Source organism: Protopterus annectens, chromosome 1.part1 (assembly GCF_019279795.1).
Source record: "Protopterus annectens isolate FY-2018-M chromosome 1.part1, PAN1.0, whole genome shotgun sequence".
Taxonomy (NCBI): domain Eukaryota; kingdom Metazoa; phylum Chordata; order Ceratodontiformes; family Protopteridae; genus Protopterus; species Protopterus annectens.
Window position 1 is genome coordinate 1,242,473,139 of NC_056726.1, and position 24,535 is coordinate 1,242,497,673.

Below are 24,535 nucleotides of genomic sequence, written 5' to 3' on the forward strand. Positions count from 1 at the left end.
GTGTGTGTGTGTGTAAATGTGTGTGTGTATTATCTGCTCACAAATTTTATCTCCTCTCAGAATTTCACTGATACTGGACCCTGGACTTTGGTCTCAGTAGAATCCTGTTAGTTGAATTAAATAAATAAATAAAAAAAAAGTAATGCAGGAACAAGCCAAGGGCAGAGAAATTCAGCCTTTGACTTGTGTCAGTCTAAGCCAGGGTTTCTCAAATGATGTGGAGAGGCTGCCCCCTTCCCTAGGTAGCAGGATGGCTACACTGTTTGAGAAACCAGCCTGCCCCCTTGCCCAGGGAAGCCTGACCTGTTTTAAGTGCTTCAGATGAGGCCCAAGGAAGTCCAAAATATATTAAGTATTTGAGATTCAGTTAAATGTGAAACAGTGTGGTATTCATTTGGAGGAAATATAGGCCTGTACTTTGGAGAGCTGGTCAAAGTCTGAAAGAAGTACCACAGGACTACAGAATAAATTGAGATTCTCCATGATTTCTTATGTTCAGTCTTCAGTGAAAAGAAAAAAAGGAAAATAGTGCAGCACATGCGTTTTATATATAGAGATCCACAGCACTTTTGTGATATTGCGTGCGTGTGTGTGTTGTGTGTGTTGGTGTAGGGGGAACTTTGTGTTTTTAGAGATACTCACTGTGATACACTCTAAAAACCTTTGGCACAAACAAATGTTAGAAAAGAGAGAGACAGACATACAGAGGCAAAAGGCAGAGACTGATGAGAGAGATGTTTTAATTTAAATTATAGTCTTATTTTTATACACATAATATAATGAATTAATGGTATTACGACAAGTATGAATGATTTTGGTCACCTCTAATGTTGTTTATCTTATTTTCAAATACGAATAAAAATAATAAAAAATCACACCTGAGGCACACCACTCACCAGGCTAGAAAACAAACCCATCTTAGGTGTACATTTACGGAAATGCAACACATTGAAGGTCCACCTCCCAGACTGGAAAGTTCATGAATATTAATACACTGAATTTAAATGTCAGAGGGAAGGGAACTCATTTTACAAGCGGACAGGAAATGTATTTTTTTTTTAAAAGAGAGCACTTGGTAATTATGTAGAATGATGGTTTACCCATTAATAGAATTTCGGGAAAGTTGATTTGTTTTTTGGTATTAATAGTTATTCCTCTAATGAAATTTGTGATTATCTGGTAGCTGTTTATTTTTAAGGAGTTGACCTGAAGTTGTAGAGGTGTGCTAAAACTGAAAAGGAGGGTTGTGAATTTGGAGGTATGTGAATGTGCTTTTATGTGTACTTCTAGCAAGCTGTTTAGTTCAGAATCTGAGAAAACAAACATGCTTTCAAAGTAAAAAAGGGAATATAGAAACAAAAGGATAAAACAAATCTGATTATAAATGACTTTACAACCAACTAGTTCTTTTTGTATGCTGTCTGTTTTCCTGTATGACTCTTAATTCCAGGTTATCCCAAACTTGTTTTGCAGCAGTGTTTTCCATTAATGTTATACATTCTAAAAGTCTTCTTGTTGTGTCTATTCTTTTTCAAGCAATCAGATCAGGCTGTATTGCATACCAATGTTTACTGCAAAAAGGAATGCAAATCCTTAAATATCTGTCACTGAACATATTGGGTAGTAATTGGTTTCTTCTACTCTAATACCCATCTCTAAAACCTAGTTACAGGTACTTGATATGTTATGTTTTTGAGCTGTTTAAGGTCTTGCAGATGTTGGATTTCAACCTGGATTTCATTATATATCCTTTTTGATAGTTACCTCTCCACTTTGTCATTGTGATGAGATACACGTCTGCTGCCTTTTATCTTAGAACATCTTACTTTAGCCTCTTTTTGCCATTTGTGTTGTCCTTGTATAGACTTGCTTTAGTGTTTTCTACCTTTGGAGAAAGAGTATTTCAATGTCAGCATACTGTCATGCAGCCAGGCTTATGCCAGCTAGCAGTCGGTGCCAGTAGTGAGCCTCCTCCCTCCTCTTGTCAAAACTTTTTGTGCTGTGCAGCACTACAGTGATATACTATTAAAAACAGGTCACAGTTTTCTCACAACCGCACCCACTGGTATGCTGTTTTGTGTACCTCTTGTTTCCCATTAGTTATATCTTGCCATATACTTTGTTTTGTTTATTTTTTATTTTTATTTATTCTCTGCTGACTTGGTTAGCCCCTCTAGGCTAGGAGTCTGTCTTCAGGGGAAAGCTGAGTTGGTATTTATATTTGGCTAGCACTTCGGGCAGCTTCCCTAACTATTTTCTGATAGGTGCTGTGGGTTCTTTTATATTCATCTGGGCTACCACCAACTCGGGCAGATGGGGCCTTGGTTTAACATGTCATCTGAAGGATGGTACACTCAGGAGTAAAGCAACCCCCTTTATGCTGCAGTGCAGTGTCAGCAATCCATCTACCTGGTGTGGGAATACAACAAAAGCTGAGTGTGCTACCTGTTGTGGCAGTGACCCTGAGTTTAAGTTTTAACTTTCATCTCCAGCGCATGCATGCCCCATCATTTACTAACATTTTTGTTGTCAATGTTTACTGCAGAGTCCAATAGCTTCATCATTTTTGCAGTTAAATAATGTGGTATTCATTTGGAGGAAATATAGGCCTGTACTTGGGGGAGCTGGTCAAACTTAGACTTGATGGGACCAACTGTAGTCCCATTTTGTATGTAGGGGAGATAAAAGGAGTGTCGGAGTATTACGTAAAAGTCTGTCTGATATCCATAGTAGAAAAGGCAGGGGAAAGAATTCCGCAGGGCTGGTCAGTGAATCATCTAATTGTAATACTAATCAGCTTGGCTTTGCAGCCACAAGATCAGATCTGACTAGCTTGCTGCAGTTCTCTTACTGGATGATCTGGGAGGCTATTGAGTGTCGAGAAAAAAAGTTTCAGAGGATAAGGATCTGTCCAGTAACATCACAGTGTGCCAGCATTATTCAGTGTGTGCATGACTGACATCTCAGTGAGTGTAGAATAAAGTAAATCTGTTCTTGGATGACACCGAGTTTCTGAGTACAGTAAACTCTCAGTTAACCAGAACTCAAGCAACTGGCCAAAAAAAAGGTCAAAGAATTACAATGCAGTTTTCATGTGTTGCACTTTCTGCGCCCCCCCCAACAAAACTTATGTTTTTAGAGTTTTTGAGTTTTATAAAGGAAGATAGGAATAAATTCCCTGTCTCCCCAACCTGAGAACAAGTCAAACTTAACGCATAGTATAGGGTACAGTATTAGTCAGGCCTATTTTTAATAGTAACTCTTAAACAACCATAAACTAGAGTTATCTGGCATCTACCAGTCCCCATGGGTGCCGGTTAGCTGAGAGTTTTCTGTATGTTGTATCAGTAAAGGTTGAAATAAGTAGGATTCCAGAGAAATTACCTTTGGAAGTTGGCAGCAGCAGGTGTGGAGTGTTACATTTATCTGCAGATGTACGAGTCATCTTTTTTTGGCTGCTCCCACTAGGGGTCACCACAGCAGATCATCCGTTTACATTTTTTCCTATCCTCTGCATCTTGCTGTGTCATACCAACCATCCGCTTGTCCTCTCTCACCACATCCATAAACCTTATCTTAGGCCTTCCTGTTTTCCTCTTACCTCACAGCTCCACTTTTGGCATCCTTCTCCCAATATACTCAGCATCCCTCCTCAGCACATGTCCTAACCAGTGCAATCTCACCTCTCTGGCTTTGTCTCCAAACTGTCCAACCTGTGTTGACCCACCAGTATACTTCTAATCCTGTCTGTCCTTGTCACACCCAATGCAATCTTAACATTTTCAGTTCTGCCACCTCTGGCTCTTACTCCTGTCTTTTTGTCAGTGCCACCATCTTCAACCCATATAACATAGCTGGTCTCACTACCATCGTGTAGACCTTCCCTTTCACTAACTGGTACCCGTCTGTCACAAATCACTTTTGACACTCTTCTCCACCCACTCCACCCTGCCTGCACTTTCTTCTTCACCTCTCTTCCTCACCCACCATTACTCTGAACTGTTGATCCCAGCTATTTAAACTCCTCCACTATCGCCAACTATACTCCTGCAATCCTCACCATTCCTCTGTCCTCCCTGTCATTCACACAGATATATTCTGTCTTGGTCCTGCTGACCTTCCCTCCTCTCCACTCTAGAGCATATCTGCACCTCTCCAGGACCTCCTCAACCTGTTCTCTAATCTCACTACAGATCACATTACCATCTGCAAACATCATAGCCCATGAGGACTCCTGTCTGATCTCGTCTGTCAACCTATCCATCACCATTGCAAATAAGAAAGGGCTCAGAGCTGATCCTTGAAGTAATCCCACCTCCACTTTGAATGCATTCATCACTCTTACCACAGTCCTCACCACTGTCACACTTCCCTTTTACATGTCCTGTACCACTCTTGCATACTTGTCTGCCACTCCCAACTTCCTAATACAGTACCACAAATCTGCTGTAGATACCCTGTCATATGCTTTCTCTAAGTCCACAAAGACACAATGCAACTGCTCCTAACCTTCTCTGTACTTCTCCATCAACACCCTCAGAGAAAACATTGTATCTGTAGTGCCCTTTTTCGGCATGAAACTGTACTGCTGCTCAGTAATCATCACCTCCCTTCTTAACCTAGCTTCCAATACTCTCCCATAACTTCATGCTGTGGCTGATCAGTTTTATCCCTCTGTAGTTACTACAGCTCTGCACATCACCCTTATTCTTAAAAATCGGTATCAATACACTTCTCAGGCATCCTCTCACTTTCCAAGATTTCGTTAAACAAACTGGTTAAAAACTCCCCTGCCATCTCTCCTAGACACCTCCATATTTCCACAGGTATGTCATCTGGACCAACAGCCTTTCCATTCTTCATCCTGTTTATAGCTGTCTTTACTTCCTCCTTGCTAATCTCTTGCATTTCCTGATTCACTATCCCCACATCATTCAACATTCTCTCTGTCTCTAATTTTCTTCATTCATCAGCCCCTCAAAGTACTCTTTCCACGTGCTCAACGCACTCTCCTCACTTGAGTACATTTCCCTCGTGATCCTTTATCAACCTAACCTTTTGCACATCTCTACCAGCTCAGTCCCTCTGTCTAGCCAATCAGTATAGGTCTTTTTCTCCCTCCTTAGTATCCAACCTTTCATACAATTCACCGTACACTTTATCCTTAGCCTTCACCACCTCTATCTTTACCATACACCTTATCTCCTTGTACCGCTGTCTACTTTCTTCATCTTTCTGACAATTCCACTTCTTTTTCTTAGCCAGCCTCTTCCACTGTATACTCTTCTGTACTTCCTCATTCCACCACCAGGTCTCCTTGTCCTCCTTCCTCTGTCCATATGTCACACCAAGCACCTTTCTAGCTGTGTCCCTTACCACCTCTGCTGTGGCTGTCCAGCTGTCTGGTCTTCACTGCCTCTCAGTGCCTGTCTTAACTCTTCCCTGAACTCCACCTCACAATCATCTTTTTTCAACTTCTGCCATTTGATCCATGGCACTGCCCTCACTCTCCTCCTCCTCTTCTTCTTGATGGCCAATGTCATCCTACAGACTCCCATCCTATGCTGCCTAATTACACTTTCCCCTGTCATCAGTTTAATCAACAGTGTCATTCTGATTGGCCCTCTGGCATAGGATATAATCCACCTGTCTGCATCTTCCTCCACTCTTGTAGGTCACCATATGCTCCTCCCTCTTCTTAAAAGACGTATTCACCACAGCCTTGTCCATCCTGTTCAGAAAACACACTACCATCTGACTTTCTGCATTCCTCTCCTTGACACCATGTCTACCCATCCACCTCTTCATCCACTTTGTTACCTTCACCAACATGTCTTTTGAAATCCCCGCTAATCACCACTTTCTCATCTTTGGGTACACTGTCCACCACTTCATCCAACACGCTCCAAAATTTTTCTTTCTCAACCATCACACACCCAACTTGCAGACCATATGCACTAACAAAATGCATCATCATATCATCAATTTCCAGCTTCATAAATGTCACTCTGACACTTTTTTTTCACCTCCAAAACAGTCTTGACATGTTGTTCCTTTAGGATAACCCCTACCCCACTTCTCCTCCCATCCACACCATGGTAGAACAATTTGAACCCACCTTTGATACACCTGGCCTTACTCCCCTTCCATCTGGTCTCTTTCATGCACAATATATCAACCTTCCTTCTGTCCGTCATATCAGCTAGCTCTCTCCCTTTACTAATCATGCTGCCAGCATTCAAAGTTCCTACCTCACTTCCGCACTCCTAACCCTCCTGTCCTCCTGCCTCTGGGCATGTCTTCCCCCTCTTTTCTCCTTCAGCCAACAGTAGCCCAGTTTCCACCAGCACCCTGTTGGCTAACAGTACTGGTGACAGTCATTGTTAAACCGAGCCTCGACTGATCCGATATGGAAATCTGTATTGCTGTCTGCATATGTGATGTGGCAAACATTTTATACTGGATGCTTTTCCTGATGTAACCCTCCCCATTTATCTAGGCTTGGAACTGGCACGAAGAAATATGTAGGTTTGTGCAGCCCCGGTGGCTGGGTTTATCTGCGGATATTTGATAATAGAGGATAAGACTTGGCGGACATAGGGCATGAGAAACACCCAGGATTTATAATTACAGCAAATATGAATAAACAGAAACATAAAAGGTAGTGGCAAAGGTATGTGCAGTACTGAACTGGAAGGCAAAGTGAATATACTCTAGGGACAAGAGGTGATTCTACCATTTTGCAGGACTCGCATCTCACATATGATGTTCTGCTTTGGAGTCACTGAGAGAGAAGAAGGTTTAGTAGGTAGAGAGGGAACAAGGAAAAGCAGAAAGGACAAGTAGATCATGGGTGGGCTGGACTGTGGACTTGCGATATACATGTTGGGCATGATGAATGAGTTGGATGGTATTGGTATGCATGCACAGAATTTTGAAGGGGCAGGTGAACAGGAGGAGTCTTACTGGCAGATTGAGAGGACTAGGTTCAAAATGGACATGAAGTTTTTCTTCAGAGAGTGGTAAACCAATTGGGTTTAAGAGGGAATGGAACTGTTACGTGTGTGTGTGTGTGTGTGTGTGTGTGTGTGTGTGTCTGTATTAGTAAAACACATCAGCAGGAGGTTATGGTATTCCAGTTTCTTAAAAGCCAGTAGGTCATTAGGTTGACAACTGAACCTGTGAATCCAGTCTAATATTGTTATTTTTAACCGAGACTGTTTTATACAGGCCTGAGTCTTTTTCTAACAAGGCACTATGATATGTTGTGCTATGTAATATCAGTGAGGATTGTCTTTTGGCGTAAGATTCGATAGGTTAGTTCTGGACTGAGGAAAAGTTTAACTCTTAAAGTTGGTTGTGTTAGTGTTACTACTGCTTAGCAGAAAGTCTGATAAAATGAGTCAGTTTTTAGAGACTGAAACTCTTTTGCAATCCATAGTGCACAGAAGGTGCCACTTTGCCATAATGAAGTAATGTCAGAACATCTGTATATTGAAAGGTTAGTTTGTGACTGAAGAGTGAAGTGGTCCCAGGACTGATATCTGTAGGCCCCTACTGGTGTTGTTTCTTGGAATGTATTAAAGACTTTGCTGATTGTGTTGTTTCTTGGAATGTATTAAAGACTTTGCTGCTTTCCCTTTGGATACTTCTGGAACCAGAGGATGTCCTGTGTCCTGATGATACAGGTGGCGATTCTGTGAGTAAACCGATATAGGTTCACAGTATCAAAAGCTTTGGTCATATAATGAAAAAGAACAGACATCAATGTTCCATACTTGAGGTGTGTGAGGGAAATCGGTTACACTTAGAAGAACAGTACTGAACCCAGTGTGCTACTAGAATTGCAGAGAAGAATTTTGAAGGCTGCATTTAGCTCACCCCATAACTGCTTTAGCCAGTAGACTATATTAGGTTATATGGAGAAATGCATGGTTTGCTCACAGTTGAGCTTATTGTTATAGATCTACTCACTGTAAAACTAACAAAACTGTAGAAATAAACATGCTTGTTTGTCAGATTGTACTTGGTATCCTACAGCTACTAAACATTAAATGTAGTCCTGTTAAACATGTAGCTGCCATGGGCTGTCCATGCAAAACAGTGCAGTGAATGTTATCATTACACGTACGTGTGTGTGTGTGTGTGTGTGTTTATATTTATATATATATATATATATATATATATATATATATAAAATGTACACACATATATAGTGTGTGTGTGTGTGTGTGTGTGTGTGTGTGTGTGTGTATACGCACATGCACACATACACACTTATTTGTTTACCGGGAAATTCAGACTGGACGCAGGTCCTTTCTCAGCGGATGCCTGGGTAGAAAAAGCTCCACATCATGTACATGTTAGAGATACAAAGTTGCAGCAATAGTAAACAACATTACAGGTTGATGGCTTTAATACAAAGGAGAGCAGAGCGGAGGTAGTGCTGTGATATGGCCTGAAACCATGTTGGGTTTTGGAGAGGAGATTATTAGCTAGGAGTTAGTTGGAGACCTGGGTGTTGATACATTTTTCAAGTATCTTGGAGAGAGGGGAGAGGATAGCAATGGGGCGGTAATTGGAGAGGTCAGTGCAGGAGGTGCCTTTGTGGAGGGGAATAATGTGGGATATTTTCCATATCAAGGGGACATAGCCTTCTGTTATGGAACGGTTGATTAGAATTTAAATTGGGTAGGCTAGTGTATCAGATGCAATTTTCAAGTATTCAGAGGGGAGGTTGTCAGGTGTGAGTTTGGTGGGTTTAATTTTTGACAGTAGTCTTTTTATGTTGGAGGTAGGTACTGAGGTGAAGAAGAAAAGAGGAGTGGGGGGTTTATGGTTAGGAGTTGGGGGGGCTGTTGTAGGGAAGTGTTGTTTGTTTAGAGATGTTATAGTTTCAGTGAAGTGTTTGTTGAAGGATTCAGCAATACTGCTGGAGGAGGGGGGAATGGACGGCTGGGGGGGTATCAACCTTCCCTGGGTGGAGGATATTGTTAATAGTGAACCAGAATTTCTTAGGGTTGTGGTTGATAGAGTTTAGGGTGGATTTATAGTAGAGGGATTTGTCTAATTTTATATGCTTTTTGGCTTTATTGTGCAGTTCATCAAGGAATGATTGCCTATCCGAGTTATTTTTTGTTAGTCACCAGTGCTCCCAAGCCTTATCTCTGGATTTCATTAGGGTTCTGGTGGTCTTTTATGACCATGGGGCATGCCTGGATCTGACTTTGGCATTTCTTACAGGAGCATGGGTGTTTAGGATGGAGAGGAAGGTACTGTTGAAGAAGTGGACAGCCTCATCTAGGTTGAGATATTTTAGTGGTGACCAGTTAACTTTTTGCAGGGAGGAGATGAAGGAGTTGGGGTTGAAGTTGGACTTGTTCCGTATCTGCCTGTGGATAATGGGCTTCAGTCCGTTTGTGTGGTGGCGAATTAGGAAAGTGGGGGAGTGGTCACTAAGACTGTCAGGTAAGCAGCCTGCTAGGTAAGAGTGAGGGGCTTTGTTGACTAGGATCCAGACAAGTAAGGTATGATTGTTAGGGTTTTTGTTGATTCGGGTAGGGGATTGAATGAGTTGAGTGAACCCATGGAGATTAAGGTGAGTGGTTGGGAGACTGTTATTACAGGATAGCCAGTTGTTGTTAAAGTCACTGAGAATGATGGTTTCCTGGGGAAGAGATAGAGTAGCTCAGCTCAGGAGATTTTCTAGGGTGTGATATTTTGCCCTGGTGGGAAATGGCATCCTATGATATTGATTGTTTTGTTTGGGTTTAGTTTGAGATTGGCATAAAGGATTTCTTCACTGTTGTGGTGAGGGCAGATGAGTTCAGGAGTTGAATATCGAGGTGGTGTTTAAATATCAATGCTACACCACCTCCTTTTTTGGACAATCTGTCTATGCGAAGGATGTTGTATTCAGGTGGAAGTATTTCCTCACTTTTGATGTGAGGTTTGAGCCAGGTTTCAGTTAGGAAGAGAATATCTGGGGAATATATGCTTATGCTGGCGTGTAGTTCTTGGATTTTATTGCATATGCTTCTGATGTTTAGGGACATTATAAGTAGGTCTGTTATTTTCTTGTTGGCTAGGAGTTGAGTTGTGGGGGGGGGTTGCTTGGACTAGGGCAGGGGTCTGCAACCTGCAGCTCTGGAGCCACGTGTGGCTCTTCCACCCTTCTGCAGTGGCTTCCTGTAGCTTTGAAAAATAATGGCCACTCTACTGCACAGCGCACTCACACACACTGAGAGCGATCGAACAATGGACTTTAAATATTGCTCTTATGAACTTAGAAACTTGCTAGAATAATAAATAATTTCTGTTGCCATGCATTAGACACACACAGAACAATCGCAAGATCCCCTGGCAGCAGCAGCATCTCCTGAAAGGTTTCCATACCTCTCAAAGTCTTACCAAAGAAATCTGGACAGAGCCACAAATAAAGGGTAGCAAAGGAACAAAAACAGGGATGGACTTTAAATATTGCTCTTATAAACTCAGAAACTTGCTAGAATAACATGGTTTCTGTTAACATGCATTTTCCACACACACACACACACACACATGCCCGTGAGCACGCACACCGTTACCTGTCAACTGTGCAGATTTTCGCAGAATGTCCTGACGTTTGCTTCATATTTTTGGTCTGTTTCTCATAAGTGTGGTTTTCTGGCAAATCTTTGAGGGCTGAAGTCAGGAAAAATAGACCATTTGAGTTTCAGACTTTATACCCTTCCGAAAATTCATGCTAATGCAAAACATGTTATTCTATCAACTTTCTAAGTTTGTAGGAACAATATTTAAAAAGTGTCCCTATTTTTGGGCCTTTGTGCCCCACTATTTATGGCTTAGTCTAGATTTCTTGTTCTAAGAGGTTGAGCGATATCACACACACACACACACACACACACACACACACACACACAAACACTGAGAGCAATCGAGCAATCCCAACAAAGGAACAAAAACAAGGATGGATTTTAAATATTGCTCTTATAAACTTAGGTATTTTATATTTAGGATAATAACTATATATACAACTTTATACGCTGTGTTATCTTCATTTTAGGGGTTAAATAGGTTTTGTGGCTCCCGATGAATTTTATTTGGTGAGAGAGGGGCCAAAATGGCTCTTTTGATAGTGAAGGTTGCAGACCCCTGGACTAGGGTTTGTGGTTGGGCTGGATTTGGGAGGACCAGGGTTTGGGTGGATGTCTCCAGCGAGGGCTAGTTTATAGAGTGTGTTTAGGATATGTTTTATATGCATAGTAAATTGCTTATGGTATCATAGGGATATTTTATTTTTGAGTACGTTGGGTGTTTGGTAATGGAGTGTGTGTATTGGGAGGATGGTTTTGGTGGCAGGGGTTGTGTAGTTATAGTGTAAATGTTTGAGGGGAGGGTGTTGAGAGAGTACAGTGGAAGTTGTTGGGGCATGTGACTGTGGAGCCTTGGTAGGATGTAATGTGAGTAAGAACTATGCAGGTTAGGATTGTTATTATATTAGGTAGTAGCATGATTGTGTTGGATGTAGAGGGAGGGAGTGAGTAGTGGTATAGCCCAACTGCTGGCAATTAGTGTTGGGGTTAAGGCTACGAATAAATGTAGAGGTACTGGTGGTGGGTGGTAATAGGGGGCAGGGAGAGGAGCGAAGTGAGCGTAGCGAACGGAGCGGGCTAGAACCCCCCCCCCCCAAGCTAAAGATTGCAGGGTAAGTGTCTAAATAGCCAAATTGTTTTTTCCCTAACAATTTCAGTATATAGACCTGATTTCAGCTGTATCCTTTCTGGGTAGACACCCAGTTTGAAGCAGACAAAAAGTGGCAGTTTAAGTAGCTTTTTGCCTCTATTTTACAAGTGGGCAATTCCAGTGTATCTACTGGGTCACCTTTTTTTCACCTAGAGCTTTATCTTTGTTTACTGACAACTAAAAAGAAAAAGTTAACTGTGGAATGTATTTACAGCAGATGGAGGTGGGGTGCAGCTGCCGTCCCTAGTCGTGTGGGTAGAGCCAGTTATTTCTCCTTTAGACCAGGTACTTTCTACAGTAGCAAGGCTAAGAGGGAAATGTAGCTAGACACCTACAGTAACCTGTCTCCTTTCCAAAGTCCTTGAGTCCTTGTGGATGGTTTCTCCACTGCAGATGTGGCCAGTGGCCAAGGATTCAGCAAGCGGGGGACTGAGAGAGAACCTGTTCACAGGGACAGTGGTCACTAAATGAAAAGATGGAGACAAAAACAATTATTACATTAAGGTCTCTGAAAGGGGAATGAGAGAGAAGTGCTGCAAAAAGTAACTAATAATAAATTATCACCCAGGCAGGAAGGGTATTGGATTTAAGAGTTGCAGCACGTTACACTATATACACAGGTACAAAGTGTTTAGTAAAAAAGGCTCAGGCAACTGTTATGCATTCAAATACGAAGCCCTTGATAACAGCTTACTTAGTGATTATATACCAGATAATTTAGGTAGCCCATGAATTTAAAGAGACAGTTCTGTCACAGATATAGCAGTAGTAAACTATCAATAGTTGTATACAACAGTACTTAAATATTGCAACACAGACATTTACATATCTACATTGCTATAATATCTGTCCTGGTACAGCAGTTAAAACAGCTAAGGATCGCTCTGACTTGGCAGCAAAACAGGACTTTAGCTGTAATATGGTGTTTTGTATTTAACTTATTGCTTTCCTTCAAACTGAATCACAGAACATGCAGTCACACTGCTTAGCATCTATTTTAACTAAAATGTATTGACTAAACAAAAGTGATGAGGAGTAGCAACCCAGTTTGATACTATAGCATCTGTAGGTGCTAGCAGCACTAAGCACCAAGTCAGACTGGAAAATGATACATTGTAACACTTTGTCTACAACTTTTATAAATAGGAAACCATTTCTGCAATAGTAGCCATTCTGAGGGTAACAAAGCAATAGAACAGTTGAGTTTGTAGTGACCTTAGCTGCAATGTAAAAATATATACATATAAAATGTGTGTGTGTGTTTATTTGTGTGTCTGTGTGTGTGTGTATATGTATGTATGTATGTATGTATGTATGTATGTATATGTACACACACACACAGATTTTTATGGTGCAGAGTTGCCAGCCCGATACCCAACCTTCCACAAAGACACGCCCATTCACGCATGTATTTCGAATGCCACTCAACCGCGGGGAGGACATGCAGACTCCACACAGAAGGACAGTAGTATAGTGGAGTGGGACAATGTACTGCAATGTACATTTTGAGGACACGCATATATAGACATATACTTTATTGGTGTTGAAATTTATTAGAAGCACTCCTTGTCAAGTGCAAGATTCAATGAATGGAGCAGTAATCGCATACTGCGTTTCCTGAGGAGATGTGCATGTGGTTGCTGTAGGTGGGAGTGGATGCTAATGCCAAAGCTTTTGCATGTTGCAAAAGTTTTAGTAATAGTGCTGAGAGTGTGTGTGCGTGAGTGTTCTGAACTACAATTAGATTAAGAGTTGAAGATGTGGATCGATTTTTTTATTGTGCACGGGTGTTGCTGTGTGTGAAGTGTATGTTCTTGTCTAGTTTAATGATATTGTAAAGGAAAGCAGTTTTACTAAAATAATACACATAGTTAGGGGTAGTAGTAGGGCTAGCACACGTGAGTAAGATGGTGCAGGACAAAGCCCCCCTGATGACTTGCTTATGTAAACTAATCCTAACCCTGCCCCATTCCCAGTCCTACAAATTATGTTCGTGCTGTTTTAGCTGCCCTTCTGTAAACCTTCTGTAAAAAAAAAAAAAAAACAATCTAAGCTTGTTTCCTGCCTTTCCTGTAACTAGTCTAGTCCCGATACAGATTTGCTGTATCCAGGACTGTTTGTAAGCTTCTGAGCCCCTCAAGCCTTTCTGTGTTGGAGGGAAGCCTTTGAGCTTATCAGTGGGAGTGGTAAGCACTAGGTAGCCTATCTGCCATAAAAGGAGTAGTTTCTGGCCCAGAAATTGCAGTTATTGGCCGTTTGGACAGTTTTTCCATCTCTCTCAACTTTTCTGGTTTAAAAGCCTGTGTTTGAGCTTGTTTCCCACTTTTCCTGTAACTTACCTACTCCAGATTTGCTGCGTCCAAGACTGCTTGCATGTTCTGAGCCCCCCCAAGCCTCTGTGTTAGAGGGAAGCCTTCTACCTTATCAGTGGGAGTGTTAAGCACTAGGTAGCCTATCTACCACAAAGAGGAGTGGTTTCTAGCCCAGAAATTGTAGTCTATTGGCCATTTGGGCAGTTTTACCATCTCTTTCAACTTTCTGGTTTAAAAGCCCGTGTTTGCACTTTTCCCGCCTTTCCTGTAACTAGTCTAGTCCAGATACAGATTTGCTGTATCCAGGACTGTTTATAAGTTTCTGAGTGGTGCCAAAGTCTGCTCTTTAATCTTTCCTGTAGATCTACTAGTTCTCTCCTCTCCTGCACATTTACTAGCATATTAGTCTAGCACTTTACCAGACTTCTTGTAGCAATTATTGTGGCACAATAAAGTGCTACCAGCACTAAACGTTCTACAAGGAAACCGATCCAGTTCTTATTATTAATGCCTACCCCTCCAGACATGTCTAAAGGTCAGTTCCCAGGGCTTTCTCCTATTAACCTGGTGAACTTTGGCATCCTGAGGCAATGTAGCAACTGCCTCATGTACACCAGCAACCCTCTCCTCCTCCCAACACTCAGACTTGCGGGATATACACTTTTATATATCCAAATTGGAAGCCATGCACTCTCCAGTCAAGACCGGAATAGCTGGTCAAGAGGAGAAGGTCAACACTTGCACCACAACGCACTGAACACATAGCCCTCCAGAACACACACCAGCATTGCCTTCACATAAAAACACAAATCACACACCCACCTTCACGGAGGCTCTCAATAAAAATCTACCCAAACAGCAGAGACCTCCAAGGCAGAAACGCACTCAACCAACACAACACACTAATCACGAGACACACAACTCTCCTAATCAGTGTGTCACTCAACCAAAGCCCCAAAGGAAAAACAGCATGCAAAACACACTAGTCCTAGGTGACTCGATAGTGCGGCACACTGATGTCCCACTCACTATGTTGAATAAGGAGAAAGTAACAGTCACCTGCCTGTCATGTGCCCGGATCCGCCACGTAACGCACGCACTCAGATCCCACAACAGGTACAAATATGACTCTGTCATTTTACATGTGGATGTGAATGACCTGAGACGTACCTCCGTGGACTACATGAAAAAAGACATGGAGGAACTCTTGGATTATGTAGCCCAGGCTGGTATGACCCTAGCCCTGAGCAGCATCCTACCATCACCCAGAAGGATGCCACAGTACAAGCAGAAAATTATTGATTTCAAGAACTGGCTAAGTTTCTGGTGTCACTCTAAGGGGATTCAGTATCTGTCTGGGATGACATGATTGACAGACCTCGATGCTTTGCCAGAGATGGCCTGCATCTTTCACCCCTGGGCTTCCAGATACTGTCCAAGACTCTTGCCGCCCCTGTAGTGCTTTTTTTAGGCGGTGTTACAAAGACCAAATTACCACTGTAACAGCTACAAACAAATGTAGTCTGAGGGTCATGCTGCTCAACACTAGAGAAGTCTAAATCTCAAAATGCATTCGCTCGAAGCACTCCTTAAAATGGAGAACATAGACATTTGTGCTGTAACAGAGACCTGGTTCAAGGCAGCAGAAAACATCCCTACACTACCAGGCTGTAACTCATTCCACACCTTTCGGCCCCAAAAATTGGACTGAAGCTTCAAAGACGGTGGTGTTTCCATATTCATAAAGGATGCGCACGCCTCCAGACTGGTAGCCCAACATAACGCATCAAACATACGTCAGGTGCAGCTAACATTGCGTAAGACAGCGATTCAGGTTGTAGCCTGCTATAGGTCCCCAGCTGTGTCCCAAGGCTCACACTTCCTGTTCCTAAGCATCCTGGCAAATATTAGGGTCCATAAACGACAAACAAGAAAAATAAACTAGTAAAACAAAAGAAACAGTACCAACTGCAGTCCAGCCTAACACACTCATACTAGGCGACTTCAACTACCCCTCCATTAACTGGGGAAACTTCTTATGTAGTAATACACTTGCCCAACGTTTTCTGAAGTTCATTAATTCTGATGCCCTGGACCAGCTCGTTCTTAACCCCACTAGAGGTAGCAACATCTTTGACCTGGCCGTTACTAACATGGGCGGCCATTGATCTACACCAGTAGTTAGCTCCGACCACAAACTAAGAACCTTGGAAATCCACATTCCTCCCACACCTGCAAAGGTAACCACCATGAAAAACGTCTCCAAAGCTAACTTTGGGCTCCTAAAAGCAGAGGTGTCTAACTTCACAGCACCCATGCAAATGGAGAATAGTTGCATGGCCGCCAAATCATACACCAATGCACTGTACAAACACGTACACAAATGCATGGTTCTCTCCATACCCAATAGCACCAGGACACTCTCCTCCAAAAAAAGGAAGCCAATCTGGTGGTCCCCTGCCATAATCAAACTCTGCAACAGGAGGAGGAAACTGATGCTGAATAATGTGAATTCCAAAGAGTGGAAAAACTCCCTTATCAGCCTCAACAAAAAGTTGAGATCCCTCATCAAATCCTCTAAAGCTAGCTATGAAAACGGAACTTCAGCAGATAGTAAAGACAACCACAAGACCTTCTATAGTTAGATAAAGAATCTCCATGGCAATACCCAGATTTGCTGTGAGCTACTGCACAATGGTACCTCACATACTGAGCGATCAGATATTGCCAATATACTGGCCGTCAGATTCATTGCCAACTCCCCCCCCCAAAGGACCAATCACATTACCAGTAGATTGCCAGGCACCCAGTATTACTGCTGCACAGGTTAAAACAGCACTGTCCAAGGCAAAGAATACAGCTTTTATGGGACCTGACAATATCCCTGGCTGTGCTAAGCATGAACTACAGGGGGAACTGGCACCTCACCTGTGTGCCCTGTTTAATCACAGCCTTACCTCAAGACTTTGTCCCTACTGAATGGCGCACTGCTTCAGTCATCCCTCTCCACAAAGAAGGAGCGACTACAGACCTTTTAATCGCCCCATTAGCCTGACAAATCTGATATGCAAAGCTGTGGAACGCATCATCATGGATCTAATAAACAAGGATATAGGGAATCCCCAAACTCTGGATCCAACACAATTTGGTTTTATGAAGGGTAGAGCATGCCTGCTGAACTTTGTCGACTTTGAGTCAGTCACTAGAGCTGTGGTTGAAGGCAAGGTGGTTCATATAGCCTACTTTGATCTTGCCAAGGCCTTTGATACCATTCTCCACTCAGGAATCATAGAAAAACTCACTAAGCTAGGCATCAACCCCTATATCACTAGTCGGGCTACAAACTGGCTCACAGATTGAACTTGCAGTGTGAATGTAGATGATTCCCAAGTCAGACTGCCGACTAGTCACGAGTGGAGTCCCACATGGTTCAGTCCTGGGTCTTCTCCTGTTTGGTATCTACTTCTCTGAAGTCCAGGCCAACATGAAGGGACTCTGGCTGACTTAAGTTTGCAGACGATTTCAAGTTGGGAGCTAACTCCCCAATTGATGTTGATATCCTACAAAATGGCCTCCCTGAGACCAACGACTGGTGTCAGAACCATGGCCTTAAGCTCAATGCCAAAAAATGTGTAGTCATCCCCTTTGGGAAACCCCGGTTCCCATGAATTACCACATTGATGGTAGTCCACTGAACACAGAAGGCATTATAAGAGATCTGAGAACACAGGTTGACAGCAACCTCTCTTTTGATCACCACATTGACACTGTGGACAGAAAGTACTTCTATGTGGTGCATCTCATTACTAAGAGTTTTGCATCCAGGAAGAAAGAGGTCACTGTCTCCCTCTACTCTTCCCTCATTAGGCCAATCATCAAGTACAATGCCCCATTTGGCATGTACCTCACTAGACACCTCTTTACCACAATCAACAGAATGCACTGGGGGGACAGGTTCATAACCCAGAGACTGCCCATGCTATGGAATAGACTTCCCATACATGTCAAGCAGAGCACCTCACTGACCATCTTCAAGATAAATCCTGAGTGGATGGGAAATAGAAAATAGAAAATTCACCCCGGGGATAAAGTTCAGTGGCTCTACTTGACAGAGGCACTGGGAACTAAAGTTGGGTGGCACAATGCCAGGGTAATCCTATGGCTAGGCTCGTAGAGGTCCCAGGGCCATTAGCCTAGTACACACCTATGAAACTATAAAACCCCTTTTCCCTAACAGTACTACTATGCAGAGTGTTGTTGCAAGTTGAGAGTAGAAATTTTTTTTTTTGCTTCACCAATCTCAGAAAGAGACTATTTGTTTTCTTTTTTGTATTCTGTATATTTTTGACAAGTTTTTCTTTCAGGAAAGGGTGTTGTGGATGTGCTGACATTGTTATAATATACATTCATGTTTGAATTTATGTTTTCAACAATTCATATATGGTTAAAACAAACCAAAAGCATAGGGAGGTTCCAAAGGAAATCTTTTGGAAAAAACCGGGGTGAGAAAAATTATCCTGGTTTGGGGAAGGATATTAGGTTGCTAAAAAAAGGGAAGGAAATAGGTCCCCTTAAAAGGGGCCCCCCCCTTGGGATTAAGTTACTTTAGCTGTTTGGGTAAAATAAATTGTTTAGGCCTTTCTGAGGAATTTCCCGACTACTGTTTTAAACTCTTTTTTTTTTTGGGCAATTACGTTGATTGTTTAAGGGAACAGTACTATTAAAAATTGTACAAAAAGTGCCAAAGGGAATTTAGGCGGAGCTAATTTTTTATAAGAATATGTTTTTATTTCAAAATATTTTTAAGTCCAAAGTTCATTTATTTTTTTTAAATAAAAAAAATTTTAAAAAAAAAAAAAAAATTTTTTTTAAATTTAATAATTTTTTTTTTAATTTAATTTAAAATTTTTAAATAAAATTTTTTTTCCCCCTTATTTATAAAAAAATTTATTTTATTATTATATATATATATATAAAAATTTAATATAATATTTATTAAAAAAATATTTATTTTTATATATATATTATATTATTTATTTTTTTAAAAAAATATATAAAATATAAAATATTTTTTATATAAAAAAACACACACACATATAATAATATATATAAAAAAAAAAACACACACACAAATATATATATTTTTAAAAAATATAATAAAAAAAAAAAAATATATATATATTTTAAAAATATAAAAATTAAAAAAAAATTTTATTAAAAATATATATATATATATATATATAAAATATATAAACAATATATTTTAAAAATATATATTATATATACACAACAAAACCCAAATATAATATATTATATATATATAAAATAAAAAAAAATTTTAATAAAAATATATATTTAAAAAACATATAAAATTTATAATATATATTTTTAATTATTATATTATATTATATTAAATATATATATATTTTTATTATAAAAATTTATATATTTTTTATATATTTTAAAAAATTAAAAATTTTAAAAAATTTAAAATTAAATATTTTTATTATATTTAAAATATTATTTATTAATTAAAAAATAAAAAAATTTTTAAAAAATTATTATTTTTTTTTTAAAAAAAAAAATTTTTTTTAAAAATTATTATATTTATATTTATATTTTTTCAATTTTTTTTTTTTTTTATATTTTATTTTATTAATTAAAAATATATTCATTTTAAATTTTTTTTTTTAAAATTTTAACCTATTTTTTTAAAATTTTTTTTTAAAATATCAATTTTATATTTAAATTATATATATATATTTTATTTTAAAAAATTATTTAAATTTTATTTCTTTTTTAACTTTTTTTTTTTTTATTTTTTTTTTATTATTTTTCCAAAAAAATATATAAAAAAAAATATTTTATTATTATTTATTTTTAAAAATTTTTATTAATATTATTTTACAAAATTTATATTTATATAAAAATTTTTATTATTATATAATTATTTATTTAATTTTTATTTTATAATAATTTTTTTGTTTTTGTGTGGTTTTTTATTTTAAAAAATTTATATATAATAATATATATTTTTTATTTATATTTATTTTTTTTGGGTTTATATTATAAAATTTTTTATTAAAAAACCAAAACCCATTTAATAAATTATTTTATATAATATATATATTTTTTTTTTTTTTTATATTTTTTGGGTGTGTGTTTTATATAAATATATATATATATATATATATATATATATATATATATATAAAAAAATTTGTGTGTGTGTGGTGTTTTTTAAATATATATATATATATATATATATATATATATATATATATATATATTTTTTGTTTGTTTTTGTTTTTTATATTTTTATATATTTATTTATTATATATATATATATATATAGGGTATATAATATATATTTATATTTATATATTTTATATATATATTTATATAATGGCCGGGCCCCATTTGTCTGTTTCATTTTGGAGGATGCTTTTTCGGCTAATTTTTGGGGCCCTTTGCAGTATCTAACGGTCAGACAGTAGTTTGTGGTGTACCCAAAAAAAAATCCCCAAAAGGCCCCGGGCTGAGCCGGGATCCCTTGAACTGGTTTGTCTAATGGTCCCAAAAATTCCATGTTTTTTTGAGCCATTTGCCCCCCTTTGGATTTTTTTATTTTTCTTTCAATCCGTGGGGGGTTGTATAAGGCTTTTTGATCCAAACTGTTGGGACCCCCTTGGCTGACTTTTGAAACCTTTAGGGCAAGACTGAAAAAGCCCCGGGGGGGTAGTTCGGGAGGCCCCCAAACTTTTTATGGGGGCCTGTGTTTTCCAAGCTTTGCAACCCTAATTTGGGGAATTTGGATTTGGGCCCCCTTTTTTGGGGGATTTGCTGAACCCCTTTGGGGCAACCGAGTCGCTGCGTGTTTTTGTTTGGGGTTTTGCTTTCTTGGGGGAGTACACCCGGGGCCCTTGGTCCCATTTTCTGTGTTTTTTTTTTGGGAAGGTTTTAGCTTTGTCACGCACCTTTTATATTTCCCTTTTGGGGGGGGGGGTTTCTGAAGACAGTTTCAAGTCGTGGGGGTTTTGGAGCATTTTAAATTTGGAAAATTTGGGTTCCCCAGGAAAAAACTGAAGTTGTGAATCCTTTGGCCCCAAATTTTTTTGAATGGTTAGGGTTTTTGAGTGCCAGTTTTTTTTTGATCAGGGGTTTTTTTGGAAAAGGCCCCCCCTTTTGGGGAATTTTTTTTTACAGGGAACCCTTTCCCCCCGAGGTTGGGTAATGTAAATAAATCCCCTTTGTCGAATTTTGGGAAAAAAAAAGGTTTTTGGAGTCTGGGGGCGACTACCCCGGTTTTTTTGGGGGGTTCGGGAAGGGGTTGTTTGGGAAAACTTGATTTTATGGGGTTTAAAGGAAATTTTCTAGTTCACTTTTAAAACCCGTGGGGGTTTTTTTTTTGGGGAAAAACCCCAAAAACTTTAAATCCCGGGGCCCCGGGACTAAGCCTTTCCCCTTTTTTGGTTTTTTCACATGTATCCCTCCCATTGATTTTTTTGGGGGCCACCAGCAATTTTTGGGAAATTGGGGCTTTTTTATTTGGGAGTATGCTTCCCAAGGTGTTTATAGTGGGTATAAAAGGGCTTTCTGGGGTTTTTCCCCAAACCGGGGGTTTAAAGGGTTCCCCCGGTTTTTAGGGGGAAAAATTTCTTTGGAAATTTTTTTTGGGTTTTTAGGGGTGGGGTTTTGGGGGGGAGGAAAAAAACTAAGGAGTTTTCCCCACTTTGTTGACATGGTTCCCCTTTGTGGGGGCCCCCCCTTTGGGATTTTGGAAATTGTTCCCCCTTTTGGGTTTAATTTTTGGGGGCGGCAGGTTGGGAAAACCGGTATGCTGGGGTGTGGGGTTGAACCATTTTTTTTTGGGGAAAATTTTTCCATCTAAGGAAGGTGGGTCTTGGGTTTGAGGGTTTGATAAATTTTAGCTTCCCCCTTGTATCCATGGGGGGTGGGTTTGTTTTTTGGCCCTTGCCAAAAACCTTTGGGGGTGGACCTTTGCCAATATAAAACCCTGGGTCGCCGTCCCAAGGGGGGGAAACGTCCCCCCGGTGCGGGCTTGGGCCCCCCTTTGAATGACACCAATATTTAAGCCAGTTGTTGAAATTGATCATCTTGTCTTCATATTGTGGCATCATTCTTGGTGAGGGTAAGATGCTACTCAAGGTCAGGGTCATACTGGCCTGGGCTACATGCTTAGCGAGCTCCTCTATGTCTCTTTTCATGTAGTCCAGGGAGGTACATCTCAGGTCATTCACACCAGCATGGACAATGACTGAGTCATATTTGTACTTGCCTTGGAGTGACCTGAGTGCTTGTGTTATGTGGCGGATCCTAGCACCCGACAGGCAGCTCACCGTGACCTTCTCCTTATTCAGCCTGGTGAGCAGGACGTCAGTGTGCCTGACGATAGTCACCTATTACAAGTGTATCAGGTGTGTTGTTTAGCCTTAAGGGCTGTGACTGTTCGGCACACTGACTTTGTGAGCTATGTGTTGCACGTGTTTTGTTTTGGGGTAGCGGTTGCTTGGGTGTCTGCTTTGGAGGTCTCTGCTGCTTAGGCAGATTTTTATTTAGAGCCTCCGAGTATGTTTTTGTGTGTGTATGTGTTTGGTTTGTTGTGGTAGGTCTATGTGAGACTGGAATTGTAGTGCGTGTGGTTTCCTTCTCCTGACTGGTTACCAGTACTGAGTTGAAAGAGCTTAGCCTCCAGTTTGGCTATATGGTTGCATCTCTCACATGTGTTGGAATTTGTTGGGAGGAGGAGAGGGTTGTCTGTGTACATGAGGCAGTTGTAACATTGCCTCAAGATTCCCAGATTCACCAGCTGGACCGAAGAGGAGATTGACAACTGACCTTTGGACATGCTAGAATAGTATTGGGAATTCCTTTATAATTGAAAAAATGGCCAATGGGGAACAAGGTACTCAAGGGGAGTTTGTGAGGTGTAGTGCTTTTAATTTTTTAGAGCTGACTTGTATAATTGCTTTAGTGAGCAAGTGCCAGGTAACTTAAATGCAATGTGTTACAGATAACTTAAATGCAAAAATGACAAACAGTAACTTTCTTTCAAGTGAAACAAGGAAATAAGTACAGTAAGCAATGCAGATATCACTAGGGATCCACAGAAGTGCTAAAAGACCGCGTTTTAGGTGGAATTAGCGTTTCAGGGAAATAAACAAACAACAAGCATACAAACAAAGCTAGATTCAGCAGGCCTGGATCTAGTCTATGCTACAGCAAACAAGGTCTACCAATTTCAGTAAGAAACAGTTAGAATATGCAGGCACTATAAGCCTTTAACCAGAAATTCCCAGCACAGAAGGGCAGAGTCCAGCCTCTCCTCCCACAAGAGTGCAGACCGCGATCCTTCTTAATGTAAAATAATAGCCTGAAGCACAAGTGCTTAAACCAGAACTAATACACTTTTAGAATAACAGACACTGAGCCCTCAATCAGCAGTTCCCAACTTAGAAGGATGTAAGCTAGCTGTTCTGCCACCACAGTGCAGGCCACAAACCTTCCTAATGTAAAACAACTGGTCTGAAGCCCAAGTGCTTAATCCAAAAGACTTAAAAATGATAGCTACACTTTAATAAAGTTACTACCAAGCAGTAATAAATACAACTGAATACTTTAAGGAATGCCTGGATTAGTGCTCAAGTTATACAAACAAAGCTAGATTCAGCAGGCCTGGATCTAGTCTATGCTTCAGCAAACAAGGTGTACCAATTTCAGTAAGAAGCAGTTCAAATATGCAGGCACTATAAGCCTTTAACCAGAAATTCCCAGCTTAGAAGGACAGAGTCCAGCCTCTCCTCCCACAAGAGTGCAGAATACGAACCCTCTTAATGTAAAATAACTGGCCTCAAGCCCAAGTGCTTAAACCAGAACTAATACACTTTTAGAATAACAGACACTGAGCCCTCAATCAGCAGTTCCCAACTTAGAAGGATGTAAGCTACCTGTTCTGCCACTACAGTGCATACCACAAACCTTCTTAATGTAAAACTAGTCTGAAGCCCAGGTGCTTAAATTAAAAGGCTTAGAATGAGTTACACCAAGCAGTAATAAATACAATTGAGTACTTTTAAGATGACGCAAAAGCAAAATAAAGTAGGAAAAAACACAAATACAGTAAAAGCAGATATTCCTTTTTTTTTTGTGGAAAGAGAGAAAGGAGTAGCAGAAACTAAGCTGATTGGCCTTCTCAAATGCTCTCCCTGTACTGGGTAGAATGAGGTAATGACACTAGACTGGGAGGAGGGTCCCAGATCAAATTTACACTAGGGGCGGGCAACTGCAAAGCCACCAACTATAAAAACACTACACCAACAGGGAGGGAGGGTAGGAAACAAACTGCAGAAATGTTACTCACAGCTGAAAAGCAGCAGTGAGCCTTTAAATGAAAGTTTTAAACAGCTAAAGGAGCCTCTAGAAAAAAAGAGTTTAACTGCAACAAGTTATCAGAAACA

General features: G+C 40.0%; 1 protein-coding gene across 4 annotated transcripts in view; it reads left to right on the plus strand.

Annotated features, from left to right (window-relative positions):
• The first annotated feature begins 1,045 nt into the window (after positions 1 to 1,045).
• Positions 1,046 to 24,535, plus strand: part of LOC122809628 (gastrula zinc finger protein XlCGF26.1-like) — a 382,837-nt gene continuing 359,347 nt past the window's right edge. For all 4 annotated transcript variants that reach the window (XM_044081268.1, XM_044081285.1, XM_044081276.1 and 1 more), the window contains exon 1: positions 1,046 to 1,258. The gene's annotated coding sequence lies outside the window, so the exon portion shown is untranslated. The remainder of the gene's footprint in view (positions 1,259 to 24,535) is intronic.